The sequence below is a fragment of the Ursus americanus genome, chromosome 16 (genome assembly GCF_024610735.1).
Source record: "Ursus americanus isolate L20-20 chromosome 16, mUrsAme1.1.p, whole genome shotgun sequence".
NCBI classification, from domain to species: Eukaryota; Metazoa; Chordata; class Mammalia; order Carnivora; family Ursidae; genus Ursus; species Ursus americanus.
In genome coordinates, this window is record NC_142142.1 from 55,286,814 (window position 1) to 55,307,188 (window position 20,375).

Genomic DNA, 20,375 nt, shown 5'->3' on the forward strand with positions numbered 1-20,375 from the left:
TCTGAGCACTAATCACCCCATATTCTCTTTCACATGACTTATTACAACTTTAACTAACCATATGTGTATCTACTTATCGATCGTCTATCGTCCTCACTAGAATATAAACTCTCTGAGGACAGGGGTCCTACTGGATTTATTCATCACGATGCTCCCAGCTCCTGGCACAGTATCGACAACAAACATTTAATATTCAGATGAATGAATGAAGGAGTAAATGAATTCATACACTCTTATCCTCCTGTGTAGATTCATTTTGACACAATCATAGAATGTTTTGCTAGTTATTTTCCTATCTGACGTGTTTATGGATTGTGTCTCCCAAGGAGATGATGAGTCCCTTGAGCATGAATCGTGTCCTTCACGTGGCCAGCACCCCTTGCAGTCATAACACAACATGCCTTATGATGCCCAGCACAGTGCCTTGCTCATGGTTAGAACATAGCTGCTAAATTAATGATACACCAAGTGCTCTACAAATTATTGATGAATAAACTAATATAAAACAAGCATATGCCAATACAGTGGTGTGAATAAAATTCTTAAGGAAATAACAGAGCAAATGAGTGCAGAGTATAAGTTTAGAGCAGACAAGAAAAGAATTTCTGCAGGACAACTTGGGCATGAATTTGCAAGGAGGCAGAGAAATGACCTTGCATTTAATTGGGTACTATGCCAGGCACCAAGCTAAATGCTGTGCATGTGTTATTTTGCTTCATTCAAATCAGCCCTACATGGCAGGTGCTGTTATCCCCACTTTACAAATGAGGAAACAGGCTCAGAGAGGTTAAGTGATTTGCTCAAGTTCACACAGCTAACAAATGAGAGGACCAACAGCAAACCCAGATCTGCCTCTCTCAAAAACCCATCTCTTTCTACCATTCCAGAACATAAACTTGGATTTAAGCTTGGCTGCACCATTTATTGACTACATGGCTTAGACAATTGGTTTAACCTCTCTTGCCTCCGTTTCCACATTGGGATTAATCATAGTACCTACCTCACAGGGTTGTTGTATCAAATGAGATAACGCATGTAAAGTGCTCAGAACAGTTCCTTGGCCAGGGTAGGCACTCAATAGCCATTATTATAATTTTTAGAAAATGGATTTCAGGAAAAAAAATAAATTTTTCCCCTCCAAACTTCTTTCATCGACACCTACTTTTATCTGGAATTCCTACAGCCTGAGCTTTAGGACTGCAAGAAGAAAGGAGTTTCAGTGACATGAAAAGACATGTGGGAAACCCAAGGGCAGATTTCATCTCATCTGCACCCCCACAGTCAATTCTTGCCCACTCCACACATTGCCCTTCTCAGCCTAGAGCCTGAAGCGCTAACTCAAGAAGAGGCTAATCTGACAGATCCTCAAACAGGATTGGCTACATAATCTGCAGGGTCCAGTGCATATAAAAATGTGGGGCCCCTTTTACAAAAGGAATTAAGATTTTCAAGACCATGCTAGCATCACATTAAACCAAGCACAGGGACCTTCTGAGCCCGGGGCTCTCTGTAACCTCATACGTCACACACCATGACACTGTCCCAGTTCTCAAACCTCTCCAGAGGGGGCCAAAAACAGCTGGGAGAGTCTGACGGAAATAAGCCAAGCCCACTGTGGCTTCCCCAACCAGGCAAACTGTGATGTCCAAAACTCCCTCCTGCAAATTAACTCAGTATTTTGATTAAAAATCATGATAAACTTGTGAGTGCGACAAAAGAAGAATTTGATGTTTTAATACAACTCATTAGAGCACCTTTATTAGCTCCAGAAATAGAAAGAGGATATAAAATAGAAAGATTAGTTTAAAATCAACACTGCGCTGGTAAGGGCGGCTGCGATTCGAGGAACATTAATTGCTGGGTCGTCTCATTACTGATTAAATAAGAAATCTCAAATACCATTAGACAATTGTGATTAAATCTATGTCATTCTAATTGAATGTGTGGTTTATTGCCTTCCACTGAATCAGCAGGTCACCTTCCTGTTTTGTATATTTGGAAAGGGCACATCTATGCAGTGACAGCACACGGAGCCATTATTTCTCAGACAGCCCTGAAACCCTCAGAGTTGTATCCTAAAATATGGCTGTGTTTGCAGGTGGGGAAGGAGCGCGCCGTACAATAGGGAACCTGAGATGAAGAAAATAAATCCCACTTAATGTCACGGGTAGGCACTTTTCCCTCGCACCTCATTACCTGGCTCTGGCTCTTCTGACTCTAGCATCGTTTGCAGTCCCTCCGGTCTTAGAGTCATTTGAGGACTAGGGGGAGTGGGGTATCTTGGCTCAGAGAGGAAGCGCTGAGTCCTTGAAACTGGATCTGGCTGGGATCATGAGGAAATGAGAAACCTTTGGTCTAATCTCTCCCTCACTTCTGCTAACGAGCCTGGTCAGAAGAGTCTTCTATGGCCCGTTCTTTTTTATTTCCCAAGGACAGGATACAAAATTAATTTTGTCACCACACTGACTGGTTTTTGCTACCCACCTATCACATGGGACATGGGCTATAATCTCCCCACCCTGCTCTTACTTTGCCTGGATTAAGAGCCAAGGTGAATTGGGAAAGCAGCCGGCTATGTGCCTGGGAGCAATACCGCCCCACATGGCACATCATTCAGTGAGGGGACAGGACAGCACCAGCCCCAGGCCACCCAGGGGGATTATGCAGTAGGTTAAGTTGTTCTTAGTAGCCTTTTACCGCACACAGACACACACACACACAGACATACACCACACACACACACGCATGCGCTGATCTTTCTAAACTCCAGACCTGGTCATATCACTACTCCACTTCAGGTGAAAGCTGGCTTTTTCCTACTAGCTGGGCCTTCAAGGTCCCTCACCACCTAGCCCAACCTCCATCTCCTGGCCCCCATCTCCCACTGACACCCCAAGCCATGGTACATACTCTCAATAGACCCAACACAGTGACTCCCCTGTGTCTTCGCTAACACCGTCTGCTCTGCCTGGAATGCTCCTGTAACTGTTATCAGGATACTTGATGGTCATGCAACCCTAAGGTCCCTAGAAAGGAAGAGAGAATTTCTCCCCCTCTGAGAGGTAAGCCATCATTCCTAAATTCTAGGACTCCCCTACCACCAGGGGGCAGTCAACACAGTTTTAAGTTTCTGTTCAAAGGAGGCAACAGGAGGTGTTGGCTCACTGGCAGCCTGTTGGTGAAGGCTGAGATTTGGCAACCTGGCCGTGTGGTGCCACCAAGGGAGCTGCAGTGTGATGTGACAAGACGGCTGCCACCTGCAACGCTGCTCATCCTCCAGGGGACCAGGCTGGCCTTCCCAGGAAGGTACCACACGGATGGAGGAAGGAAGGCTGTGAAAACAGCCTCAGGTCCCTGCAGACTGGAAACCACAGACTAAGACCCACACCAGTTCCCGGGTTCTGGAAGGCCATCAAACAGGGAGTGCTGCCCCAAATGATGACCGGATTTTAGATGTCTGGTCAACCCTGGCTGCAAGGGAGTCAGAAGTAGAAGCAACACGATTAGATACTTGTGTCACCGAGCAGCTCACACCAGATCTGCCTGCCCCCCTTGCCCACACAATGTCCTCCCCATCCTTCCGTGAAGTCCTTCCCCACTGCTCCTGCCACAGCCTCATGTCCTTTCTCCTCAGGAAGAGCGCCCACCACACTGTGTGCTGGCATATCCCCGGCTGGACTAGGCCCATCTTTGTACCCCAGTACCTAGCGCAATGCCTAACACACAGTACTTGCTTACTGAATATGGAAAGCAGAAAAAAAAGAGGGAGGGAAGGAACCCCAGGCCCAGATCACGAAGCTACCTCCCCCACATCACCAAACCAAGTCCTGTCCCAGCCCTCCACCCCTGCTACCTCCACCAGCCCCTGCCACATGTGCCCGTAACACTCAGAGTCCCCACTATCGCACTTGACTCACAGAGAGGCAGTGAAATATACCGGTCACAAGCCCTACCTCTGAAGCCAGTGCCTCTGATTTCAAATCCCGGCTCTGCCACTTAGTAACTGTGTGACCTTGGTAAATTATTTAACCTCTCTGTGCTTCATCTACCATAAAAGGGATATAACAGCACTTAATCCACAGGGTTGTTATGAGGGTTAAACGAGTAAAGCATGTAAGATATTCAGAAGGATACATGGCAGGTAGTAAATGATATCTTATGATTGCATTATGATGATCTACTTGAAAACTTCTCTTCCCATGAAACCAGGAGCTCCCTGAGAGTAAGAACTGTGTTTAATTTATTTTTACATACCCAGTACTTAGCACAACTCCTGGCCTGGCTTAGCAGAGGCATCAATAAATGATTGACGGATTAATGAATGAATGATACAGATTGTAAGTCAGAGTGCAGTCTTCTGGAAGCCTGTGGAAGAGAGGGCCCTGAGGGCTAGGGGTGGTGGTAGCTTTAACACTGCTTGGTAAGGGGCAATCGAGTATGCAGTGGGCTGGGAGAGGTGGGGTGCCCGGACCTCGATGGAGGTATTATAGGCCAGAAGGTCTCAGGATTGAGATGGTAGGCCCCTGGGAAGGGATGGAGACAAGGAGCTGCCTTTCCCTTCCTCTTCCCTCCTGCTCTGTATTCACGTCCCTTTCCTCTCTTTCCCCTTTCTCCAGCTACTTGCTTTCACCTCCCCTCCCATCCTCAGGAAGAGCAAGATAGACAAGACAGAGCGAGGCTAATGAGGAAAGCAGGCTGGGTCACTACTACCGTGTGGGTCGATCACAGACAGAAAAGGCGTATACTAGGACGTTTCTGCTGCTGCGTTCAGCCGCCCCTCCCGGCCGGCATTTCTGTGGGCAGAAAAGGCATCAGCACTTCTGTGCAGCCTGAAATAAATGATGAGGGAAGTACAATCACCCGATTGACAACCTGCCTGCTAGGTGCTCATACAGGAAGGCTTTCTTTTCTATCTCATCAATTCTTCTTTGGTACAAAACAAAAATCAATAACTCACTTCAAATTTACAACTTTCCCAATTTAGAAGTTCAACTTTAAACCTCCTTTAAATACGCTGTCCTAACTCGGGCCTCAGGTCTGGAGCACAGATTCCTTCCTCAGGGTCCAACAGCAGAGCTGAGAGAGGCCAGAGCCTCAGCCACCAGAGAAGAGAGTCTGTCTCTGTGAGAATTTGTTGTCAGAGGCCCCAGCCCATTCTGGTTCAGAATCTCATTTCATTTCTGCTGTGCACTTGGTAGGCTGGTAGGTCTGACAAATTGTCTTATCTTTGTCTAACCTTTGTTGGACCCATGCTGGCTTCGGGGTTTAACTTTAATATATGGCTTCAGTTTAATAGCACAGTAGTTCTCTTAAAATGTCAGATTGTAAAATGCTGAGTCATTTACCAAGGAAAAGGCTGGTCCTGAGTAGAAATTAGAATCACTGGGGCACACAGAATAATACCACATATCTTCAGTCTAAATAGTGGGAGACAGAGCTTAAGTTCAGATCAAATTTAGAAGGCAGCTCTGAGCTCCAAAGGGACTGTTTGCTCTGAAACACAAGAATGAATCAGATAGGAGGATAGAAGCATCAGTTGAAATATCATGGCTCCTAAAAGCAAGCACGGTGGTGTGGATGTGACATTCAACATGTAATGTCCTTAACAGCTGATGAAGGTACACTGAATGAGACAAAACTACTACAAGCAAGCAAACAGAGTCAGAGGTGTAAGAAGTGATCCCGTCCTGCCTGTGTGCCTAGAAGACTCTTTTATTTTTGCTTTGTAATTGTACCATCTTGACATTTGTAAGTGAATTAAACTCCCCAGCAATAATTGTTTCAGACAGGATCATGACCGAATCCCAAAATCAGCGAGCTAAGATACGATGAGAAACAGGATTATTTAAAGAATCTCCCCCACAAAATACTTATTCATTACAAAGGTAAAAATTCATTCAAAGGTAACGTTACAGGGGAGAAAACTGGCTGTTGCTACCTGGCACAAAAGATCACCGTTGACACCACTAGTAGGAGACAAAGAGAGGTCACGCACCTCCTGAGAGGATGTGCTGAGAAGGACACAATATCACATCCATGGTATTTTTGCCAGAAATGCATAGCCTGGATTTAAATCACAAGGAAACATCATATAAGCCCAAATGAAGAACATTCTAGAAGATAACTAGCAAGTACTTTTCAACAGGGAAAAGGTCATGAGGGACAAATTAAAACTGAAGAACTGTCCCAGATGAAAGGAGATTAAGAAGACAGGAGAAAACATAACATAATAAAAAAAATTTTAAAAAAATAAGAAAATCAGTTTTGGTACACTACCACCCAATCCACTGAGGCCATTCAAATTTTGCCCACTGTCCCGACAATGTCTCTCTTCTTTTCCAGTCCAAAATACTATACAGGAATACATTTTGCATTTAGTTGTCATGTATCTTCATGTCCTTCCTGTCCAATAGTCCTTTAATTTGGAATAGTTCCCCATCTTTTATGTCTTTGACAGTTTTAAAGAGCACGGCACTTACTTTCAACAGGGTGGTCTACAACCTGAGTCCCTCTGATGGCAGGAATACCACAAAATGCTTTGCTTTTCCCAGTGAGTCTCAGCAGGAGGCATGCGATATAGACTCCTCCCAACCCTGGTGGTTAACCTTAATCACATGATCTTGTTTCTTCATTTCACCATTTCTCCTTTGTAATTGATTAGTATTCCAAAATCATGCCAATATCCTCTTCTCATCAAACTGCCTCCCACCAACCTTAGCATTCACTGAAGACTCCTGCCTGAATCATCCACCTCTATAGTGGGTGCCAAATGGTAACCCTCTATTTCTATCATTTCCTCTGCCATATTGCACTGGCATTCTACTGTTAGAGTTTCCCTTTCTCTCCATCTGTTTATATCAACGTGAACTTGTAGATTCCTATTTTACTCAATGGATTGTAATCCATTATCATTGTTTATTTTGATGCCCAAATTGTCTCTGATTTGGCCACTGGGCGCTCCTTCAAGCTGGATCTTAACAATGCAACATTTGAAAGTATGCATGTTGCTAAGATTCATCCATGCAGTAGCTGTAATTAATTCATTTAGACTCCGTTGTAATATGCTATTTTGTGAATATATATGTGTGTATCATACATATCAGTTTATTCGCTCTTCCATTGATGGACACTTGGGTCGTTTCCATGTTTTGCTATTGTATTTTACTATTCCAGAACTCTAATATTGAGTTGAAATGTATTCAAATTTTGGATTCAAAAAAAAAGAAGACAGGACAGGAAATGCAACGTGACCCTGGATTGGATCCTGGGCCCAACGAAAGGCATGAGTGGAAAAGATGGCAAAATTTGAATTAAGTCTGTAGATTACAGTATTGTATCAATGTTAACGTCCTGCTTTTGATCATTGTACTCCAAGTTATGTATGATATTAATATTTGGGGAAATCTGGGTGGGGGGGCGTATGGGAAGTCTTTGTACTGCTTTTGCAACTTTTTTTCTTAAGTCTGCAGTTAATTAAAAATGAAATTATAAGCAACAATAAAGATGGACGAAGGGACCCTTGTTCTGCAAAGCCCCTTTCCCCAGTCTCAGAGAAAAAAGGATTTTGGTACTTGTTGAAAACGTAAGAGTATGATCCAAAATCTATGAAACCAGCTACATAAACAATGAAGCATATGTCATGGGTTTCTTTTTTCCTGTAACTGTGTAAAATCTGCAAATTTTTCATCAAGATGGACAACGTGAGCTTTGAAGCTAGAAGAGCTGGTGTGAAGTGAGGTGGAGTGTCTCTGTGTTTTCCCACAGAGCAAAATAAAGCCGGCCAACACCACCGCTTGGAGACCAGGGACTTTGGCAGAGTTTCTCTTGGCTCCAACTCCTCCACAATAAAAAGGATCCTTCCTGGTGCCTGTGCCGAGAGATACGGAAGGGTACAAACTGAGTGTCACTGTTCTCCCACAGAGTGGGGCATAGCGGTACCACGGCTACACTGGGAGCTTCCTGGGCCACGGGGCTGCAGCTCACCTGGCTGGAAGGGTCAGCGGCCTAAGCAGCTATTCCCAGCTGGAACAGCTGTATTTGAAGTCTCTGGCCTCGGGGGGCCTGGCTGGCTCAGTCGGTCAAGCATCTGACCCTTGATTTCAGCTCAGGTCATGATCACAGGGTTGCAGGGTCGTGGGATCGAGCCCCACGTGGGGCTCCTTGCTCAGCAGGGAGTCTGCTGGAAATTCTCTCTCCCTCTGCCCCTCCCTCAACCCCTCCCCCATTCAAATCAATCAATCGATCTTTAAAATAGAGAAATAAAATCTCTGGCCTCAGTCTTGACACCTCCTCTAGGGTTTCCTCATCATGCTGAGCAAGGCCTGGGATGGTGAGCGTCCTTGGCAAGGGAGAGGACAAGCCCCACACTCATGTCACCACATGGTCATGTCATTTGGGATTTTGAGCTAGTTTCCTGCAGCACCCCAAGTCCACTTTCTCATCAGCATGCTCCCCACTGCCAGGCTGCTGTATCAAAGGCAAGATTTACATTTTACCTCAACGACATGGAGCCACATGTGGCAAAGGCAGAGATTTGTGGCAGGTGGCTGCCTGGCCTGGCAGGAGACAAGGAGACTGGAGGGCTTGGGTCCTACCAAGCTCTTTTTCATGGAGACTGGGATAGGAGCCCCCATTCCACCCCAGCCATGAAAGATCTCACTTATTCCCCATCCACTGTACTCACACCTGCTGCGGTCAGCTCATTCTCAACCCCCTAGAGCACACACCAAAAAATTGCTTTTCACTCTTGAGGAGGGCACAGAAGCCTACAGCTCCTCTAGACCCTGCACTGCCTGCTTCAGAAGGCAGGGGCCAGGCAGGCAGCACTTGGTAATGTCTGCCCATCAAAGTCACTTTCTGACTTGGCCATTCTATCTCTTAACCCCTGCTCCTATCCCAGCCTGTCCTCCAAGGGCAAATGGAGAGTGGGAGCCTACCTCCCAGCCCTCTGGGTGCTGTTCTCTCTCTCCCCCAAAGATATACGACAACAAGTGTTTAGGGAGCCCCGCCTGTCAAATAAGCCACAGCTGTCAAGAGCAATCCTCATGAGTCTTCAGCGTGAGACAAATCAGAATGCAAGTTCTGACCTTAGAACAGTCAGCTGTGCATCCTTGGCTAAGTCACTACCCTTTCTGATTCCAATTACCTTATCTGTACAATAGAGATGATATGTACCTTACAGGGTTGTTCTGAGGCTCAAACAGGAGGATATCTACAAAACACCTCATGCAAGGGGTGGCACATGCCAGACAGTAAATGTTTAGTTCCAAGCTCTTTAATAATATAATCCTTGTTAACCAAGCACACCAGGCTCTGATGCAGGCACTTGACCTACATCATCTCGTGTAATCTCTTCATAAACCCATGAGGTAGCATTCTTCATTCCCTTACAAGGTCAAGTAATTTGCTCAAGGTCATCCAGACAGGAAGTGGCAGAGCCAGGACTCAATCCTTCTGATCCCAAACACCAGGCTTTCTGGTCTTCACAGCATGGGCGTCGCCCTGCTTTGTCATACATCAGGACGGAGCTGACATCAACAAACAGGGCAACTGGGAGGCACAAGATCCTGGAACCAGAGCAAGTACAGAAAGGTAGCCCAGTGCAGGAGGCCCAGTGCAGGAGGCCCAGCAGCAGACCCCGTGGTGGAAGGGAAGGACCACCACAGCTCCAAGGACAAACTGATGGAATCTCATACCAGCTTGGTTGGGGGCAGGGAGTCGAAGGGGTCAGCACATCCATCTGGCTGACTAAGCACTGCTGGAGAACCTGGGTCAGATGTACTCTAGAGCACCGCATCATTGGTATGAGGGAGTTACACCGGTCAGACTACCTGGCTATTCAAAGTGTGGTCTGGGATCCGCGGCATCACCTGGGAGCTCATTAGAAATGCAGAACCCCAGGCTCTCCAAAACCTCCTGAATCAGGTGTTGAACAATATTCACAGGTGTTTCTTATGCACACTGAAGTCTGAGAAGCATGGGGTCAGAAGGTGGCTGGTCCTCAGCCACTAAATTGGGGAAAACATACAGCAGTGGCTCTTAACCTTGGCTGGACATTGATTCACCCCAGGGAGCTTCTAAAAATCCCAATGCTGGGGCCAATTCCTGTTCACTTAAATCAGATTTTGTGAGGGCAGGATGCAGGGATCAGTGTACTAAAACTCCCCAGGTAGGCATGAGAATGTGCTTGTTTGGTGTTTTCGTTTGTTTTCATTTTTTTAGAGAAAGACAGAACACAAGCAGGGAGGGGCAGAGGAAGAAGGAGAGAGAATTGCAAGCAAGCTCCACATTCAGCACGTAGCCCAATTCAGGGCGCAATCTCATGACCCTGAGATCATGACATGAGCCAAAATCAAGAGTCAGACACTTCACTGACTGAGCCACCCAGGCTTCCCGAGAATGTGCTTGTTAAGAGGAAGAAATCTGGAGTCAGGTTAAAATTCTGACTCTATTTACTAAAGTTGTCACCTCGGGGGCGCCTGGGTGGCACAGCGGTTAAGCGTCTGCCTTCGGCTCAGGGCGTGATCCCGACGTTGTGGGATCGAGCCCCACATCAGGCTCCTCTGCTATGAGCCTGCTTCTTCCTCTCCCACTCCCCCTGCTTGTGTTCCCTCTCTCGCTGGCTGTCTCTAGCTCTGTCAAATAAATAAATAAAATATTTTTAAAAATTAAAATAAATAAATAAATAAATAAAGTTGTCACCTCAGGCTCATGACACTGAACTCTGGAGCCCTCAACCCTATAGCAGCAACAATAACAATATTCAGCCTGCAGGGCTGCATGTAAGGATCCGTGACCCAAGAACCATGAATGCCCTTGCAAACTGTAAAGTGCTATAATGTTGGTACCTACACTTTCGCTTTTCATGTCACATTTCCTCCACAGCACAAAACCAAGGAAAGGAAGCAAGGCCTCGTTTCTTTTGGTTTTATCATTTAATTTAACCCTAATTCATCCTCACAAAGTCCCTGGAATGCACACAGAGAGAAAATCGCCCATTGGACTTGCCTTGCTTAGTGTTTACTGAGTCCCCTGCCTACCCTGGCCCCCATCTTCCTCGAAACACCCCACGGTGTGTGCACTCTGAAGAAAGAGGAGAAAGAGCAGCTGGGTCTGACCTCCGAGCAGTCTGACAAACCCATCGGCCCTTCTCGCTCCAAAGTCTTGTCCAGGATGCGCACAGATGAACTTGTCCCATGGGCTGGGGTCAGAAGAGCTACTTCAGTCTCACATCAGGATGGGTCAGCTGCAAGCTAGGACAGGAGGGTCTGCTAGAAAGAACAGGGACAGGGAGAAGACCTGCATTCCTGTGTGGACCTGCAGGTGGGGGAGGGCCAGGTCCAGAATGTTAGGCTGAACTCCAGTGCTATCCCCAACTTACCTATGCCATCAGATGAATTGTTCAACTGCTCTGAGCTCCCACCTCTTCTCCTGAGGTTGTGCTACAAATCTCTATTAACCACTGGAATACGTTGGAAAGTTTTGAATAGTCCATACAATGTCAATTAATAAAGAATGCCTTATAGTTAGAGATATTTGATCATATTTAAAGCACTTGCTAAATGGTAAACAAAGTATTATTATGCCCATTTAAAAAATTTTAAAAAGTTGGATTTGGGTCCATTGATAAGATTGCCCAGTCTTGAAGTTTTATATAAAAGGTGGTGTTCAAGAATAAAACCCAGGACTTCTGACTCTTAGCCCAGTGCTCTCCTACACTGATAACTGTGGCTGGATTCCACTGAGCGCATCCATGAGAAACATATTTCCACTTCTACCTCCACAGAAAAAAGCAATGGTGGCAGGTGTGCCATGTCCAGTTGTGACCAGTCCTGCCTTCACAATAGAGAGAGTTTAGTTTCCAAGTAAACCACTGCTAGAAAGAAAGTTTGCAATATGTGGATTTCATATTAAAGAGTCTTTCTGATTGGAGGAGAGTGGGAACAATGCCAGGGAAAATGTAATGGGAGACAGCTGGAGATGCAGGTGTGCAGCCTTATAAATGACTCACAACTCTTCACAGGAGCCCCGAGACCCACAGCTCAATGGGAAGACTGGTGCTCCATTCCACCCAAGTAACTCGCAGGCCTGAGAGGAGGATGATGGCTGGGCATTCCAGCTCCCCTCAGGACAGGACCTAATGAGCTTTATTCCGAACGCCAAGAGTGGTAGGCACCTTCAGAGAATCTGCCCAGATCACAAAGAGCCTCTTTCTCTGGGAACTGACTCCCAACCTTAGGTGGAGCCAGCAGTCATAGGTAACTTCAAACACATATGCACTTGTCTTCACACACCCAACCACTGATGACTGGACCAGTGTGGTCACCTGACCCAGGCCAAGCCCACCAAATTCTCTTTCCCTGGAGTCTGGAAGTAGGGCAGGCTCCAGGGAGAGGCATCCATCCATCTGAGCTGGGTTACGTGAATGCAGAAGAGGAAAACTCAGGAGCTATAACTCATTCCAAGAACACAGAGAAGCAAAGTCACGGGTACATCCCGAACAGGATTTTGTTTACAATTAATGTTTCTTTTGGAGGGAAGCAGAGGAAGAGAGTGAATGGGTCTAAGTTCCTAACAGCTTCAAGAGCTCCTAGTCCCAACTCTTAAAAGGCCCAACTGTGCTTAGATTCTGTAGGATCCTGCTGCATCCCAATATACTCTATATCTTTTCTTTTCTTTCTGCCTTCTCCCCCACCCTTCTCACAATTGGCTGTGGTTAGTTTGTTATTAACAGCCAAAAGAACTTTGAATAAGACCCCAGGTCAGAGAAATAACCCACCCTTTGATGACTGACATGGCTACATGCTACCAAAGAAGTTCACCCCTGCCTCCTCCAAAGGCCCATGGCACAGAATTTAGAAAAATATCTGAAGACAACTTTGGACCCAGTGGATGTTTCATGAAGTGCTTTAAGGCAAACGGAACATTATAAATAAGTAAACTGAACTAATCTCTAGACCTAATTTTTAATAAAATAAATTCAGGTCCCCTTTGAGTTTAAAATGGCATCTGGCTAGACACTTCTGATGAAGTGTCTCTAAACGTCTCCCTAAATTACTTATGACACAGAAAAAAGACAAAATTCACAACATTGAAAATGAAAACTCATCAACATCTAGAAGGAATTTCTATTAACTAAATAAAGATATGAAGCTGAGCTGCATTGAGACAGACAATCTATGTTTCACCTTGTAAACAGAGTAGCCTCATCCACCTGAAAAATGATGGGAAGACTTCACCTTTCTTCTATTTTCCACGCCCACCTCAGAGACCCAGGACCAGAGCAAACAAAAATCTGGCTCTTTACTCTGGATGCTACTTTGGGGTTAGGCCAGAGAACTATTGCATCTTCCCCAATATACCCACATCCTCTCACAGAGTACAATTCCTGGGAAGGCACGGAGCAGGAAGTAGAAGAGGACTAGCAATGGCACATCACATTTTGGAAGGTATTTTGTCCACATATGATGCCTTGTAGGCAGGATGAAAGCAGTATGTGCTGGCAAATGAGATTTTTACATACTCCACCAGTTCTGAATGTTACAGGCAGAAGTAGGAGGAGATCCCAACAGTAGTTCAGCAGGGCCACACAAGATGAATCGCATCAGCTCTGGGAACTACAGAGGAGCTATGCACTTCACCTGGCTCTCCAGCTACAGACCTAAAAATTAGGGTCGTAAGCAAAGCCAAAGACAACACACACTTCCTCTCTGTTAGCAAGCACCAAGTCTCCGTAGAGCTCTACTTGCTTAAAGATAAGTAAAGTGAAGAGGGTAGGAGTAGAGGGGGGACCTTCATGGGGCCTACAAAAATAATACCACCTTCAGGAATGAGAGCATCACCCAGAACCCAGAAGACTAAGTAAAAGAGCACACCTCTGAAGATGATTTGCTATAGAAACCAGAAGAAAATTTTAGGAAATTGGCATCTATAATATGAAAAACATAATGTGGCCCTGTGAAGTTGAAACCGAAAATCATACGAAAAACAAGCTGAAATAAACAGATAAGCTTCAAAGACTGCCACCACTGATGACATTTTAGTTCTTACAAAAATGTAATGGCAGGGGAGGACTCCCTTGGTTATGCTGAGCCTAATTGTGATTCTTTTAAAATAAACAATTAGACAGAACTTTTAGAACACAAGAAACAGCTAACTGCTGTTAAAATATTAAGAGTAGAGTTTTTTAAATAGTTCATCAAAACAATATTAAGCAATATTCCATTATTATCCACCCAAGTTTCAGCCCCTTGCTAGTGAGAGTTCTTCTCTTTTATCAAATGTCTCGGCAAATAAGAACACCACACACCCACAGGAAAGACTGTATTCCGAAACGTTTTTTTGGCAGAAATGATGGGAGTGTTTAAATCCAATAATAGCTTTATTACCTCATTTGAGATAGTTTCTTTGTTGAAGTTACTCTTCTTTTTGCAGCAGCAGTAAATAATTAAGAAAGCACAATTCAGAGCAGTTCTTATAGAAGTCTTTTAGAAAAGATACCTGATGATTTCAGAATATGTGTTATCACAGTAACTTCAGCTGCTGTATAAACACATTCAGTATTTGTATACTGGATGAAATATAATAAAAGTTGATCTGTCACTTACAAAACAGCCCAAGGCAAATGTTCCCAGTTTTCAAGAGCAGCTCTCCACCCCTGGGCACCCAGGCTAACAGAAGTTCTGCTGTCTTCATCATGTGGCCTCCAAGGTTGTCCTTGTCATTTCCTGGCACTCAGCTGGAATGGGGGGGAAAGGCATGGATGAACGCTCATTGAACATTCTTATGGGGAAGTCCTATAAGTCACACACATCCCTTGGGTTCACATTCTATTGACTAGAGCTCAGTTGCGTGGTAAATATCAAGGGGCTTCAAGCCTTTAAAGGAGAATTTGACCAATGGTCTCCCAAGAACAGATGGAAGGGAAGCTGATTTTGACATTAAAAAACTTTTCTAAGAAAATAGAAGTATTAAGTACTAATTAAACAGCATATATACAACAGTAAATGAGTGGAATTCACATGGCAGAAAGTCAAATAAGTATTATGGATGGCAAACTCGAGAAACGCTTTCAAAAATGCAGAGAAGGGAACAAAAAAATTGAACTTGTCTGTTTCACTGATTCTAAGACATCCATTTTTCCATGTTAATACTTTGGAAATCAGGTTAAGTCTTATAGTCAGTGGCATCTTACAATCATTTGGACCAGAGAGCTATCATGGTGAGGTTGGCAACTCCTGGCCATGGGCAAACTTGGGTCTCAGCTGTTCATGTTGTAAGCACTTTGAGTTATGTACATTCTTGTGATTACATATGAGTTTAATTGCTATTTGAAATGTCTTTTAAAAGATTACACTATGATTTGGCATTGAAACGAGAAGTTATTGTGTATACAGAAAGGCATGGGATTAGAGCAGCAGGAGGTAATTTGATATTACTGAAGCAAATATCTGTTATTGGAGCAATGGTTACAATTGCTCCTTTTTTTTCTTTCTTTCTTTCTTTTTTTTTTTTTAAGAAAAACCAAGTACTTTACAGGACCTAAGCAAGAGAAAAGTTCTCTTGAAGTGATGTGAACGTTGTGATGTTTTATAATAGAGATGTATGCAAAATGGACTGCCTGCCACATGCCAAGCAATGCAATTGAAGGTAGGAGAAACTGCCAAATTCCCCAAAATAGATGAAACATTTCAAAACAGGAAAGGGCCTAGTGCAATCAATTTACCAATTTCACAGGATTGTAATTATGGCATTATGTCATATTTTTAATTGGCAGCATTTTTTTTCTTCCTCAGTTGTACACAAAATAATAGTGCTTCTTACAACCAGTACTATCTTAGATTCAAAAAATAGAGATATTTAAAGAGAAAATGATAGGTATGGAAGACCAGGAATAGGGATACAGCCTAAGAATTATGTTGCCAAAGAAAAATCCAGAACGGTCAAAAAAGAAGCAAGTATCGAAGATATAATTAAAGAAAACTTTCCAAACAAGGATGGGAAGAGGGGTACCTGGAAGAATTAAATAGGTTCACCAGGTTCCAGGTAAAAGGAACCAAGAGAGACTCATACCCAGAAATATCCTGACAAGGTTTTAAATTACAAACAAATAAAAAATGTTTTTCCGTATACATCCAAACCAAAAAAAAAAAAAAAGGAGATATCTATAAAGGAATAAAAATCATGCTGATCTTAGTCTTCTCTTCCACAATGATAGAGCAATGTCTGCAGTTCTGACATGAAGAAGATTTAGACTCAAGAGTTTTGCTCACAGGTAAATTTTAGTTTTTGAGAGGAGACAACAAAAAGACATTCATAAGAGCTTGAAATGGCTGCCACTCACATATTCTTTAAATCACTTTAAAATATATTCTAACTGCACAAGTGACGAATTAAAATTAGGAGCTCAAAAATGGGAAAATCAGAATATGAAAGGACTAGCAGTGAGCAGTGAAACCAATTAAACATAGAGATGGGCCTAAAATAATTGTTTAAATACAGTTACAAGAAAGACTATGTGTCAAAAATACTCTGGAACCAGGGGACATACAACAACAAAAAATATTTAACAATAACCCAGATCCCAAACCTATATTTACCTAATAAAATTTCAGGTAGGAAGGGGCAAAAGAGAGAAATAAAAATATACAAAAGTCTATATCCTACACAGTTGTGAGCCTAAAAATACCATTTTATTCTTGACTAAACAGAGAAATATTGATTGGTGTTCACATGTATTTTTAGAAACACATTACATAGGAGAGTAGGAGACTTTCCTTAAAAAGACAAATAAAACTTCACCCCTACCTCAAGATATTTGGTTTGAAGACCTCTAGACAGACAACACACAAGATGCATTTTAATTTGTTATAAAAATAAACAAATGTTAAATTCTTTGAAGAAGCCTGTGGAGAACCAGTCTTCCAATGATGTTTACACGTCACTGCCGACCGATATTTTCTATTTCTTCTGGTAAAAGATCACTGAAGTCTGGCATGAAAAGATGCAGAATCCTGCATCAAGGTGGTGCCCTCTCTACCCAAGGTCAGTGTCGCCCCACTCTGTCTTGTGTCGGTGTAAGATGGGGCAGTCCTCAGTCTGGACGGCCTTGTTCAGCAGAGTCGCTGGTGGCACCCAGAAAGACACAAACATTCACCAGGGGGAAGCGCCCCCAGGTACCGTTGTTACACACACAGCACCCAGGCCTGAGGTCAACACCTACACCAGGTGTTTTCATCCGCTCTCTAATTGGATGCTCACAACGACCGTAGAGAGGCACCATTCTGCCCATGTTCCAGATGAGAACACTGAGGCCTGTTTTTCCAGAATCCAAAGACTATTTCCCAGAATTACACAGCCCGTAAGGGGGGTGGCAGAGAGGGATGTCCACACCTGGAATTTCTGGTTTAAAAGTTCATCACTCCATACATACCACATCGTGTCCCTAATTCAAAGAGGGAAGGAAGAAGGAAAGGGAGTGGAGAGATTGATTTCATAACAGATCAAAATATTAGTACAAGTGCTTTCTCTTTCACAAAATAATAATTATAATAATAATAGTAACCCAATGCGCTGGATTAATCACACTGTGCTAGCACCCCATTAATCCTCTCTAAAACATTCACTAAGTGGATATGGGTCTGCTTTTTCTCCAACATCAATGGTTCTGAGACCTTCCCAGAGCCTGCCCTGGTCTCTAAGGTTTGATTAGGAAGTACCACTGGGCCTTCTGTCTTCTTTGTTTCTTGAGTACTCTGAGCTAACCCTTCTCTTGCCAGGAAAGAAGTGACATGAAGTCACTGATTTACCCTAAAAGAGTTCAAGGTCTAATGCACACTGCTCCTTCCCAGAGCTTTGAGCAGAACAATAGTTAAGAGAATGCACCTGTAATAGTGAAATTTTAGACACCAGCAAGGGAGCTATTTTTAAACCTCCCTCCCCCCACCACGACGGCCACGCCCCCCCCAAATCTTCACATCACACCATATTGAGACCGTCAATATTGGCTCATCTCGGTGTTAACCTAACTCAACCTCTTGTTCCCCCACAAATCATGTGTAGAGACCAAGCCGGGGCATAACACGCCGCCTAGAGCACCCGATTCTGTCTCCGCTCTCCGCGGCTCCTCCTCTCCCGGGTAGCGGGCGCCGCCCGTGCGTCCCCGAACTGCCTGCGCGTCCCCGAGCCGTCCGCGCGTACCCGAACCACCCGCGTCCCCGAAGCGCCCGCACGTCCCCGAGCCGCCCGCGCGTCCCCGAACCACCCGCGTCCCCGAAGCGCCCGTACGTCCCCGAGCCGCCCGCGCGTCCCCAGCCACCCGTGCGTCCCCGAACCACCCGGGCGTGTCCACGCCCGGCTGGGAGGCTCTGCGGCGGCAGCGGCGGGCGGACGGCTGCTGCCACCTCTCGGCCACCCCTCTCCCAGCCGTACCCAGCCATTCCCCATCCTCCCTTCCCACCCCGCCCCAAAACCGTCTCCTGGCATCTCGGGTCTAGCTTGGCTGGAGGAAGTGTGTGATCACTGGGCCTGGGAGGTCGAAGACATTCCCCCAGGGACTTCCTGTGGATGAAGTGTTCTCCTTTCGGGTCACTGCCGTTGTGCACCCAGGAGGGACGTGGGGATGAGTGCTGCCAGCACCCACCCCGCCTAGGGTTCTGGGAGGCAATGTGCCCGCACCCCTTCCCCACCAGGAGATCCGGAAAGGCCACACAATTGCCCCGGGGCCAAAACGTTGGCCCCCAGGTACACCGGATAACAGCCAGGACCCCCAAATCTGAGCTATCCTGGCTGCCTAAAGGAATGTGGTTTAGAACACAGGTTTTTTAACTTAGACTCCTCTGTCAAACACACTAAATTAGAACATCCAGGGCTGAGGACAGTGAACTACTATTTTTCAAATTTCCGCGGGTGATCCTAATGGTCCTGCAGGCGGGGCTCGGGGATGCACAGATTTAGAAAACCTACAGGACCTTTTCCAGTTGCCCCCACACACACAAACACACACTCCTGAGTCTGTGCGAAGACAAATACCTAACATCAGGCCCAGAGCTTAAAATGAGAAAGAGTTCCCTCAGAGTGCATCCCTAGTCCAGTTTTCAACCTTCTCTGTTCACAGTGCCCTTCGTGGCTCAGGAGTTATTTTCACAGTCCCCCTGGGCCAGAAGAAATACCTAAGGGTCTGTTCATTAAGAAGTTAGACCCAAACAATGTAATAAGTATTTATGTCCTAATAACTGAATAGACATTAAAAAAAACACATATAAATTGGGGGAGGATGACATTTTTAATTGCATCTTTAAATAAGCAACTACTTACTAATGAGATGTGTGTGCTAGTTGGGTATCACACAGCACCTCAAACCTTGGAATCAGATGAGACATTGCCACCCTTATTTCCTATTCTACATTGATTTTCCCCTGGTGTTTGCTTTTTATCACAGCAACCACTAAAAAGCCAGCTTCACGAAGGTATGCCATCATCAAAAAGCATGTAAAGCAATCTAATGGTGAAACTGCAAACCATCCTGACTAGTTAGTAGTTTACATGGAGTCCAACAGATGTCAAGTGTTGCCTTAACCATTTCACCTACCCCGTGGAGCTCCTGTGAATTCACTGCAGGGCCCTGGGACACCTCGGCACGGCGTTTGGGAGCATGCGAGGACTTAGCTCCAGTTCACCAATTCATCTCATACCACACTCCTCAGGGTTCGCGATGCTCAGCTACAAGGACCTTCTTTCTCCCCTGCATGTACCGGGCACCCTCCCTCTTCAACACACGTCTTCTTGCTGTGTCTCTGCCTGGAATGCTCTTCCCCGGGTCCTGGCAAAAGGTAGACTCCTTCTCAGCCTTCATATCTCGGTTGAAATATCACCCATTCCCTGAAGCTTTCTCAGGCCTCCCACCAAATCCCTCTCTGCTATGCCAGCCTGCTTCCTTGTCCTTGTAGCTCTTATCATTATCTGAAATTATCCTGTTTATTTATTGGTTTACTTACTTATTTTCTAGCTTCCTTATCAGAATAAAATGAGCTTTTTGAAAGCAGGTTATGTTGTTCATTACTGTTTCCCCAGAACCCAGAACAATGCTTAGCAAAAGACAGACAATCAGTAATTGTTTCATGAAGGAATGCAGCCACTACAACCAGTCCAGAGAGATAGAGGTTTGAAGAATGTGCTTTAGATTTATTATCCTTTGATCTTCACAATAGCCATTAAAAAAAATTGATGTGACTAACCCCATTTTATGGCTGAAGAAATCAAGGTTCAGAGAAGTGACGTGTTCAAGGCTGCACAGCTGAAGTGGCAGAGCTGAGATTCAAATTCAGGTCTAGCTGTCTCCAAGGCTGCTTTTCGTAAAACCACACTGACTCCCACGG

At 44.9% G+C, this 20,375-nt stretch overlaps 1 long non-coding RNA gene across 1 annotated transcript in view; it reads right to left on the reverse strand.

Annotated features, from left to right (window-relative positions):
- LOC123792575 (uncharacterized) overlaps nt 1-20,375 on the reverse strand; it is a 108,495-nt gene that overhangs the window by 61,091 nt on the left and 27,029 nt on the right. Inside the window, exon 3 of the long non-coding RNA XR_015727016.1 lies at nt 14,607-14,737. This is a non-coding gene — a long non-coding RNA (uncharacterized LOC123792575). The remainder of the gene's footprint in view (nt 1-14,606; nt 14,738-20,375) is intronic.